The sequence below is a fragment of the Rissa tridactyla genome, chromosome 15, assembly GCF_028500815.1.
Source record: "Rissa tridactyla isolate bRisTri1 chromosome 15, bRisTri1.patW.cur.20221130, whole genome shotgun sequence".
NCBI lineage: Eukaryota > Metazoa > Chordata > Aves > Charadriiformes > Laridae > Rissa > Rissa tridactyla.
The window spans coordinates 2,746,088-2,757,308 of record NC_071480.1 but is presented as its reverse complement, the minus strand read 5'-3'; the positions used below and the strand labels follow the sequence as shown (position 1 = coordinate 2,757,308).

General features: G+C 58.1%; 1 pseudogene; it reads right to left on the bottom strand.

Annotated features, from left to right (window-relative positions):
- Positions 1–922: 922 nt before the first annotated feature.
- Positions 923–1,587, bottom strand: LOC128918113 (RING finger protein 222-like; annotated as a pseudogene).
- Positions 1,588–11,221: the final 9,634 nt, after the last annotated feature.

Below are 11,221 nucleotides of genomic sequence, written 5' to 3'. Positions count from 1 at the left end.
TGGTATCTTAGGAACAGGACTGGGAGTCTTAAATAGTATAGATACTTGCAAAGAAACTAGTCACAACTACTAGTGATCTAGCCAAATTAAAACATCCTCTACAGTCCTCTCGATCAGCATTGGGAAATCACCAATGGCTTTTATTGAATATATTGCCTCAGTGGGAAGAAACAGGTGAAAAGGACCATCAGCTGATCACAAATGCACTTGGTACAACCCAAAACAAAGTTTCTTTGGCTCTTAGTTGTACCCAAGCCCAAGTGTGGATGTGTAGGAATGTATCTGAGAGAAAATGGCCATGTGAGCCAGCCTCCCTACTGTGAGAGATTAGATTAAGAGCAAAACAGGCGGTAGAAGATGGCATTAGTACATGGGAAAAACGGGAACTGAGAAGGCAGAAAACATGTTGTGCTAATGACTAAGCAATTTACTGTGCGAATTCTTGTAACCAATCTGATGTGTGAACGAACTGCATGCACAGCGCGTGGACAGTGTAACTGGCTGATCAGAAATAAGCGAGTCGCGTGTACGGCTACAACACAGGGTATAAAAGATGATGATCGGTGCTTAATAAACGGCTTCTGTTGATTCACACTGGATCGTCTGGAGTCCAGTTACTTCTCCTCAACGGGGTGCAGGAGGAGAAACCCTGCTCTCTGCTAAGACACTAGGGGAACCCACTAGCAGGGTTTGACCAGCCACATTTTAACCAAAAGAGGCAGAAAATGCCAGCGACGACACTGTGAGCACCCGGAGATCTGCGGAAAGGTCTGAATGTCCATTCAGTCCCTGGCCAGATGAGAGAGAGCTTCACCCGGAGCTGCTTCTGGACTTTCTCATGGGATCTTTTGAGAGAGGTCCCAGCCCTAGCTCTGTCCCAGCATCAGTGACACCTCCAGCATCTGAGCTGATCCCATCCCTGCTACGAGTCCCTCTTCACCAGCAGCAGCCAAGGGAGCACAGCCGCCAGCATGGCCACCGTCAAGATGAGCAGGACGGCGAGGGCGATGGGCGACTGGCAGCATTTCACCCCCAGGGCCGAGCTGGATGACACCGAGCTTCGTGTTTCTGTTCTGCTTCTCCTCCCTAGGGAGCTGCAGTCCGCATCCACCAGTGGCATCCCATGGTCACTGATGACAAAGATGTGGGCTTCCCGTGCCAGCTCTCCTGGGACCCCCTGCGAGTCCATGGGGCTGTTCCCCGTGCTGCAGCACCGGTCGAAGCTCTGCACCAGCATCACAAAATGGCTGGGCACCACCAAGGTGTTGCTGGCCTCCAATTTGGTCAGATGGGACAAGGAGGAAGGTGACAGAGGCATCTCCAGGGCCCGGAGGTTGGTGCCTGCCTTGGGCGGCCATAGAGCTGCCTTCTTGCTGAGGAAAGTCACGTAGCGGCAGATGGGCAGATGATGCTGCTCTGGACCTGGCCGTCAAGCTTGGCGGAGAGCAAGCACTTCACCAGGCAGTCGTGGCAGAAGGTGTGCCCGCAGCTGAGCTGGCGGTGCATGGCCTCCAGCGGGTGGAACTTCTCGTAGCACACGGGGCACTCGGCCGGGGGTCCCTCCTTGCTGGACGAGGCCTCAGACATCCCTGCTCTGTCGGCCACAGGCGCTCCCCAGCTGCGAGGAAGAGGCACGATGGGTTAATAAGGTTGAAATGATAAGCATGATCCATCTCTTCATCTCTCCTCCTCCTCCCTGCTCTCTTGCTTTTGCCCTCTTGCCCCTAACAGATGCAGTTGACAGCTACTAGGCATCCTCTCAACAAGACAGGGCATTTTCAGGAGCATTACGCCTCTCAGTGTGGCCCTTGGGGCAAAAGAGAGATGACGGGAGGACCCCAACTCCAGAGCCAGCGGGGGCAACAATCCCCGGCTGCAAAATCACACGCAGGAGCCCCTGGATGGATGTGCTCAGCACGTGACACAGATAAAGCAGGTTCAGCTTGTGTCACGAGTGCCTCCGTGCACTGCTGCCAGCTCCAGGTGCACGGGAGGTGGGAACTCCCATCCCACAAAGAAACCTGCCATGGAAAGGGAGATGCTCCCATCCCAGGGGACACAGAGGGGCCAGCGGGAGCAGGGGGAGGCCAGGGCAGTGGGACAGGTGGGAGCACAGGACCCCCCGGGGATGGAGAGGGGGCATGCTGGACCCGGGGCAGGCAGCGAGCACCCACGCCAGGCTCCTTCCAGGCTGCTGGAGGATGTCCCAGGCTGGTGGCCAGGCCACAGCCATCTCCAGGCTGTGCTCCTCACGCCGGAGCATGGTGTGGTCAGCAAGCCCCGGAGCCCGGCGTCTCCTCTTAGTCAGAGCGGGGAGGGCAGAGCCCAGCCATCCCGCCTGGCCCCTGCCCCAGCCTGGGGCGCCAGGGGGAGCGCGGGGCCGCTGGGATCCCCAGACCCGCGTCTGGGCTGGGTCTGAAGCTCTGCCGTGCGTCTCCCAGGGCAGGGAGCATTCATGCGGCGGCTCAAGGAAGGGAGAGGGGAGCGGGAAGAAGGGAGAGAGGAGAGGGGAAAAGGGAGAAGGGAGCGGGAGATGGGTGAAGGGCGGAGGAAGAGAGGAGAGGGGAAAGGGGAGAGGAGAGAGGGGAGAGGCGGGGAGGGATGCTCAGCTCAGCTCCTTTCTCTTAAAACTGGAGCTTCATAAAACCTGCAGGTTTTTCCAGACCTTGCAGCATTGTCAGACCCGACCCAACCTGCACCCCTTTTCTCACGCATGACTGTGCCCATGGGCATCCTCACAGCTGTCTCTGGAGGTTTTGCCATCCCCTCCTTGGCTGACCTCCTCTTCCTTGGGAGCCATCCCCTGCGCCAGGACGGTCACAAGAACACAACAAACCATCCCCTCCCAATCAAAGAGAAGAAAGATGCAGGCTCCTGCTCTGCTTTAAGAGGGATCAGGGACCTGGTCCCCCAAAGTGCTGCAGAAGGAGACCCTGACCCTGTGCACCAGCTCCTCTGTGCCCCCAAAGCCCCCTTACCTGCTGCAGGGCACCAGGGCAGGAGCCCCTCCATGCACTCCACTGCTGTCCCCAGAAGCGGGGCTGGCCGTGCCCCAGCACCGAGCACCAGCTGGGGAGAGGACTGGGACACCTATCTAACACGGAGGTGTTGGCTGCGCGTGTCATGCGGGCGCGTTGCGCAGAAGCTGGAGCAGGGACAGGGCCAGCTCCCGGGGATTGAATGCGGAGGAACTCGTTCCCCGTTTTAAAGGCCTGATATTTGCCTGGTTGGCCAGGGAGGGGGCGAGGAGCCAGTGTCAGGCGTCGGAGGGCAGGGACAGGCAGCACGGTCCTGCCTGCTTTCCCTCATGTGATGGGCACCTGTAGTCGGGCTCATCCCTGAGCTCAAACCCCAATGAAACAGTCGCTAAAGGGGATGTCGGGAGCCCAAATTCCCTCTGTTGCTGCAGAGCAGGGTGACCGGCAGCACCCTGCACCAGGGCTGGGCTCCTGCCAAACAATTCTTGCCTCCAGCCGCCACAGCTCCCTGTTCCTCGCCCTGGCCACATCTTCATCCCTACGCCCCCTCCCCTCCTCATCCCCCAAACACTCCTCACTCCAGCCCTGCGCTCCCCGCCCTACACCATCAGACGCTCACCCGAGCACCGGTGTGGCAGCACACAGCCCAGCAAACACACTCCAGCAGGCTCGAGGGCCACTGCTGCCTTGAACCTGCCCTGGAGGGGGTTTCCAGCATCCTTGGGAACTGCAGTCCAGGCAGCGGCAGGAGCCCTGTGGGCTCAGGGCAGGCAGAAGCCCCGAGCTTGGCCATCTCAGCAGCCGCAGGTGGCTCATGAGTCACTGTTTGGCCAGGTGCCAGCTGGAAACACACGTGGAGAAGGTTCCCTGTGGCCTTACATGTGTCCCAGGGTGCTGCCCATCCCTCGCTTGACCCCCAGGCGAGAAGCCGAGAGGTGTCTCCCCTGCAAAGCCTTGAAAAAACTGCCACGGGGTGGGTCACTCCTCCCACAGTCTCGACTCTTTCCAGCCACCTCTGCCACCCCTCAGCCCGGCCAGTGGCCACGGGGCTGCCAGCCCACACTCAGGCTTGCTGAGCGGCTCCACAGGGATGTGAGGATGAGATTCCCAGAGCAGGCACAGTGACCCCAAGGCGCCCCGCCTGCACGCCTTCCCCAGCTCTGGCTGTGGCAGTGCAGCCACGGGACCTGGATTTGAACCATCAAGGGGCCCCAATGGCCTGGAGGGCCTGGAGTCTCCATCATGGAAAGCCTTCCGGAGAACCCTGACATAGCGGGGAGTCTTGCCTTGGGGCAGAGAGATGCTCCGCACAAGCATTCCCAGCCCTGCGGTCCTCCAGCCCCAAGAAGATGCCCAGGGCTCTGCAGGATCTGTGGGGCAGGCAGAAGAGGAGATGCACCTCTGGCACCCAAACCCCAGTGAGATGGGCCCTGGAGGTCCTCTATGGGCAGGAGGGGTGGTTTCGTGCGGCTGGCAGTCGCGGCAGGGCTGCAGGCGTGGGCAGCAGTATCAGTCGCTCGTGGGTGCAGCGGTTGCAGCAGTTACAACATGGGGCTGGTTTCTGGAAGGAGCAGGGGAGGTGCAGCCCCGCCGAGCCATCCCGTGCACTGGGGCAGCTGCCAAAAGAGAGCACCCATGGTGGGAGACATGCCCCGGGGGGGATGTCTCAAGCCGTGAAGGCCTGTCCCTCGCTGGAAGGAGACTCGTAGCATGTCAACACCTTCCACACCCCCCGCTTAAGATCAGGGACCAAGCCACTCCACTCGTTATCCCAGTTTTCTTGGGATGGTCCAGAAATTGAGGCTGAAACCTCTCCAGACAGATCGTGCCGGGGCTGAGGTTGCACAGTCACCCCTGGGGTAGGCATCCCCATCCCCCTCCCTGGCCCCTCCTTGAAGCTGCTGGAGGTGCCAGGGTTGCACCCACCGAGATCTCCATTGCTGAATGAGTGATCTGGGCCAGCGAGAGCAGATTTGGGGCAGCCGAGCATCTCCCCAGCTTCAGTTTGCTCTCTGCCAGCACCAAGGCGGGGTGGAAATTCCTGTTTCCCATACTTTGAATGCTCCCCGCCGTCGGAAACTATGAGCTCACGGCTCTATACATAGGCACTGGAAAAACGAGTCTGCCTCCCTTTGCTGCTTTGACCACGCCAAAATCAAAGGGATTTTGGCATATCACAGCCCTGGCTCTGTGAGCACTTTCGCTCTTTCCTGGGCATGGCTTTTCTCGCTGCCTTTGCCCCACTTCCACATGCAGCAGCATCTTTCCTGAATGACGGGATTGAGTCTGCTGGTGCTTGAGGGAGGAGAAACCAGTTTCAGGAGCAAAGCAAGTCCCTATACGCTGCCTGTATTTTTTTCTCCAGCTTTAAGCAATGCAGCTCACGGCCAGTGTTTCAGCCCCCTCAAACCCAGTGCAGGGTCAAGGTCTCCAGGATCCTTTTATCCAAGCAAGAAGGCAGCATCAGGCTCAGCTTCTCTCCAGGGATCACAGCTGAGACCTTCTCTGCTCTGAGGTTGGTGGCTTCCAGGGAACAAGGGACATTTCTGACCCAGAAGAGGACACAGCCCTCCCTACAGGCGGGGGTGGCCGGGGGTCCCTTCACTAAAACTGCGATGGCTTTTGGGCAGAGCTCTGCAGCCTTTTGCAAGGACAAGAAGATGCTGCAGACAGCCCTTGTCTTCCACAGCATCACCCCAACTTCCCACTGTCACCGACCAGGTGGGGAGGAGGGAAAATAATATTAGATATAGTTACGTGAAAGTGCTTATTTTCAAAGCACATTTAAAGCCAGATGATCGAACTATATGTGAGCCTGGTGCCAGGCAAATACTCACTATAGGTCTCGATATTTCCATAACAAATCCATGCTGCACTTCTCCAAATCATAAGAGATGAAGCAGGGACATTTCCAATAAGCAGAGACGTGTCCTCCATCCCTTCTCTCAACGAGGGCGAGGATCCCGGTGAGAAAAATCATGGATTTATTCCTGACGGCAAGATGCACGCGCGGAGCTTTGCCATACAGCCACAACCCATCCACATGGCTGGTGGCTGCTGGAAAGGATGGGCTGGGTGAAGTGTCCCTCACCTGGGGACACCTGCCCCATCCCTCCCACGACACGGCCAGTCCTCCCGAACTCCCCCAGGTTTTTCCTTAGCGATGGCTCAACCTGCAAATCTGAGGCTTTCTCCAAGTTTCTGCTCAGCCTGTTCTCCTCCCACCACTTCCCAGCCCCGGCTCAAACATGGTGAATAGTTGGCACTGGTGGGAACCAGGTGAAGGGAAGAGGGGAAAAAGTAAATCCAAGGGGGGGAGGGTCCAAGGGTCCTGGCCCCTGTCTTAGCTGTATCCATTCCCGTGCTGTCAAAATAAACTCACATAGATGGAAAAGATGGGTGAGTTTGGAGGCACCCAAGCCCTTTAAGGGGGTCCATCTTTTCCCATACTTGCTTTACTTGAATTCAGAGTGGGAAAATAAGTGTCTTTTCCTTCTGCATGTCTCCATCCTGCCTGTCAGGCACCTGGCAGGATGGAGACCCACCATTAAGCTGCTGATTTAGCTAAGACAGCCCAAAACACCTAGCAGAAGCTCTTCCGACAGCTTTCTCCTCAGCGCTTTTTGCCGTGCCCAGCAGCTGGTACTCTCGGATCTGCTGTGGCCACCCTAAAAAAAAAAAAAAAAAAAAAGACCTGGGTGCACCGTAAAAAAAAGCCCTGGGCCTGCCTCTCCAGGGGTGCCAAGGTCTGGAGCTGGTGGTCCCCACCAGCTGGGATGCTGCCTCTTCCCCACCAGGATGGATGGGATCTGCTTATCCTCCTGATGATCAGAAATTTACATCCAGTCATTTGACATGACGAATGCTTATCAAACACCAAGGAACAACGGGGTACATCCCCAAACCCCTCTCCAATGCCTGTTTTCCCACCAGATGCTGCGGTTTTGCGAAGGCACCTGCACAGTACCTGGGCATCACAGCACCCACCTGCCTCTGCCTCCAACAAACCCTCCCAGGAATGACCCCGAGCCTGGTGTGAGCCCTTGGAGCCTTATTCTGACAGCAAAACTTGGGGATTTGTCTCGTCCAGTCCAGGCCGAGCCACACAGCCCCACGGTACGTGGGGTTTTCCCATACCTGGGAGGGCAACTGCACTCTCCAGGGGCTCCTTCAGCTTCTTTCCCCCCTCCACCAACACAGCGTCAGCTCAGTGAGTCCGGGGGCAGCCCAAGGCAAGCGCCTCAGATGATGAGCAAGACCAGGGCTGCACAAAACCCCTGGATGTGGGGGCAAAATGGCTTGTCCCCCCTTCCCCGGTGCCCACACCAGCCCCTCGGGGGAAGCACACAAACCTGCTGTAGACCCTCCGCGGTCACTGTGACCCGTCCCTGCTGTGCCATGAGCCATGCCACTCCAGGGATGTTTTACCACCCGCGTCCCCTGCAGCAGCGGGTATTGCCGGACTCTTTTACGCCATCCCCTCTGGCTGCCTTTTTACCAGGCAGCTCCCTCGAGCCTTATTCTGGGGGACAATGCACAGAATCCCTGCAACGTCAGGAGAAAAGGCTGCCGGGGTTAGGGATTGGGGGGCTTTTACCAAAACGGGATGTTCCCTGTGGTTTTGGCTGCCAGGTTGTGTTGCAGTTTGGCTTTTTCCTCCAAGCCCTGTCTCCCGGAGGGCCGAGATTGCAGAGGGGTTGCTGCCTTTAATGGGAACAAGTAGAGGTCAGCTTCTAGCCCTGCAACACCACACACGCTGGAGCGGCCCGGAAAGGAAAGGCTCCATAAAAGGAGCACTAAATACTGGATTTTGGTTCATTTCATGATCTTTCCAGGGTCTTATGACCATGCAGTCAGCATGGTGCTGTGAGCAGAGAGTTTGCAGGCAGAGCTGCTCCACCAGCCAGGGTCAGCTGGTGGATCATCAACCAGAAACCCAAGTGGGTTATTGATAGGAGGATGCTTGGGAAAAAATGCATCTGCCCAGACATGCTGGCACAAGGCAGGAGGGCTACTGTCCCCGTCCCACCATCCTGTGGGCTCTGCAGTCCCCGTAGTCAAAATATAGGAAGGATAACCCCAGTCCTCCCTTCCAGATGGGGTCAGCTGGAAAACACACAAGGGTCCTGACAACCCCCAACCCACGGTGTCCCATGAGGGACAGGGCAGGTGGTGCCCGGGTGTCCCCTTCTGCATCCTGGGAGGATGATGGGTCCAGCACAGAGACGCTCCCGAGCCGGCATCGGGGCTGTGGCTGGTGTCACAGCAGTTTCCCACATCTCCTTGGCCCTCCATGTCCATCGTTAAGGACCCCCAGGAAAATGGGCACAAGCAGATCCAGGGTGCCTAAGAGGTCACCCCTGCACCCCACGAGCAGCCTGGCAATAACCAGGACAATCAGCGTTTCAGGGTGGCTGTGCTTTTGGCAGCCAAGCTGAGCTGCAAAACAGTACTTTTAGGCATCGCTGGCAAAGTCTGTTAAAGGAGCGATTCAGCAAATACTGCCCAGGCACCAAAGGTGGCACTCACATTAGTCAAGAAAAATAGCTACATTTATCAAAAAAAGGCTCCATGTGGATGGACACAGCCAGCTCAAAGGGGGACTTCGGGTGAGGCATAAAGGGAGGATAAATGAAGTGATCGGCGTTGTTGCGTACAACAGAGGGTCTGCTGCCTTCATGCTTGAAGAAGTGCCCTGTTATGTGTCAGCCCTTGGCCTGGCCCCAGATCTGGCCAGCCCTCTGGCCCGGCAGCACTGTCCCCACACTGAGGTCTTGCCCCGGGCTGACCTGCAGAGGATGGCAGTCCCTCATCCCTCGGCAGGCGGTGGGATGTGGCTGCCAGCTGGTGGCAGCCACTGCCCTAATGAAGCTCCTCATCCTGAAGCTTTCACCTGACCTGCCTTTGCCTGGGCTGTCTGGGTTGCAATCCCGCTGGGCCATCTGGATACCTCCCAGGAGAGCGCTGGGTATGGCTGACACATGGCTGTAGGTCAAGCAGTCAGCACCCGACCTCCCTCCTCCCTGAAAATCAGCCCCAGGCTGCTGCAGCCATTGCAAGGGCAGGTGCCGTGGCCGTACGCTGCACTTGGCTTCACCCAGACTCAGTCCTGGGGAGGAGAGTCCCCCCAGCCCGGCCGGCTCACGGGGGCAGCTCGCAGAGCGGCGGTGACTTTGCTTTCCTGGCTCTTGCAACATCCCAGCAGGCTGCGAGGACACGGCACGCGCCAGACAAGCCGAGCCTCTGCCGACCCCACTGCCAGCGCTGCCCGTGGCTGGGGGACACGTCAGCACAGAGCCATCGGGTCCCCCGCCCCCGGCAAAGCCATGGGATGTCCCCATCTGCAAAGCCTCGCTGCAGGGGCTGGGCAGGGAGCGCCGGGGGGCTCTGCCTGGGCCACTTGTCCCTCTGGCAACTCTCCCAGAGCCACTGCCCTGCCACATGGTCCCCCAGAGCTGTTGCCCATCGACCCCTGCTCCCCAAAGCCCTCCTAGATCCCTGCCTCTCTGTACACTCCCTACAGCATCGCCATGCCGTGTCTTTCACAGAGCTGTACTCCCTCCATTCCCCCTACGCCCACTCCCTGCCCAGTCTCATCCTTCCCAGTCCCATCCTTCCCAGTCCCACCCAAACCACATCCCTCCCAGTCCCATCCCTCCCCACACCCCTCCCAATCCCATCCTTCCCAGTCCCATCCAAACCACATCCTTCCCAGCCTCATCTCCCCTCATCTCTCCCCACCCCATCTCTCCCCACATCCCTCCCAGCTCCATCCCTCCTTACACCCCTCCCAGCCCCATGTCTCCCTATACCTCTCCCAGCCCCACCCTTCCCTGTATGATCTCCCATATCCCTCCCAGCCCTATACCCTCCCCAAACCCAGCTCTCTCTACAGCTCCTCCACTCTCATCCCTCCCTACCCCCACCCCAGCCCCAGCCCTTCCTTCCCCTCGCTGGGGGCACACAGACCCCCACGGCCCCTCTCGTGGGCTCCAAATAGCCATGATTCAACCCACTGGCTTACAAGGATGAAATATTGCTGCTGATGTTGTCACCATGGCACTTGGATGGGGACTGTGAGTAGGTGTGAGCAGCTGATCTCGCATGCACATGGCGAGTCCTGCACCAAACACTATCCTCGGGCAGACAGGGAAGGAGGCAGCAGGGTGGGGGTATAAGATCAAGGCTGTTTGGAGGCAAACATCAGTCTGAGCAGGAAAGCTGATATTCCCCAGCACCTGCCAGACTCGTGACATGGGGTCCAGGGTGGGAGCCATGCAAGGCCAAAGGCTGGCCAGGCTTTTTCTAGTGGTCAGAAAACTGCTGGGTCTGAGGTCATCTTTCCTGAGACCAGGAGCAGCCAGGCTTGGCAAGTTCGAGCCTCACAAAGCTCTTGAGATGCAATGAGTCGACAGTTCCCAGATCACATCCCCAGGGTCAACACTCACAGCTCCAGAGCCACAAGCAGAGATGGATGCTGCCTCCCAGCACAGACCAGTGCCCAGCTCCCGGGGCTGTTTCCCTCCCCATCCCTGCTTCTCCTTTGCCCAAAGCCTCCTTTCCCCTGGACCTTCTCAGCACTAGGAAGGCTAGGCTGCATGGGGGGGGGGGGGGGGGGGGCGGGGCTTGGCTGACCCCCTGCTTCTTCTCCTTGGCTCCCTGGAGGTGCCGACTGCATCCCTGAGATGATGGCCTGGGTACCAGGGGACCCTGCCTGCATCCCTGGGGTGGTGGCACTGGCATCAGAAGTCCTCCTCCATCTGAGGGAGCGCCTGCCCACGTCTCAGATGTCACCGTTGCTCTACGTGTCCCTGCTTGCATTCCCAAGGAACCAGGATGTGTCCCTGGAGTGCCTTTGATGGTCCTGGGCACAGCCTGTGTGCCTGGTCCCGTCGGACCCAGCGCTGAGCTTTCCAGTCCGTGCTGCGCCAACGGAGCCGGACTCAGGCAACGGCCACCTCTCCCAGGCACCGGGGACACCGGACACACGGATCCAGCACCCAGAAAGACGGGCAGGGAGAGCTGGTGTTCCAAAAGTGATATATAGATTTTTAATTAATAAAATCATGATTGTGATTTAAAATTTAAATGCATTACTATTCTTTAATTAGTAAAATTAATTCCCTGGAGAAGGGAGATGAACGGTGGTCACAGGGCTGGGGGGAACACATTGACAAATCGCAGCCCCCAGTTCTGCTTCGCCCCGGCCCTGCAGAGGTGCAGAGGAGGGAGGACGGGGTGAG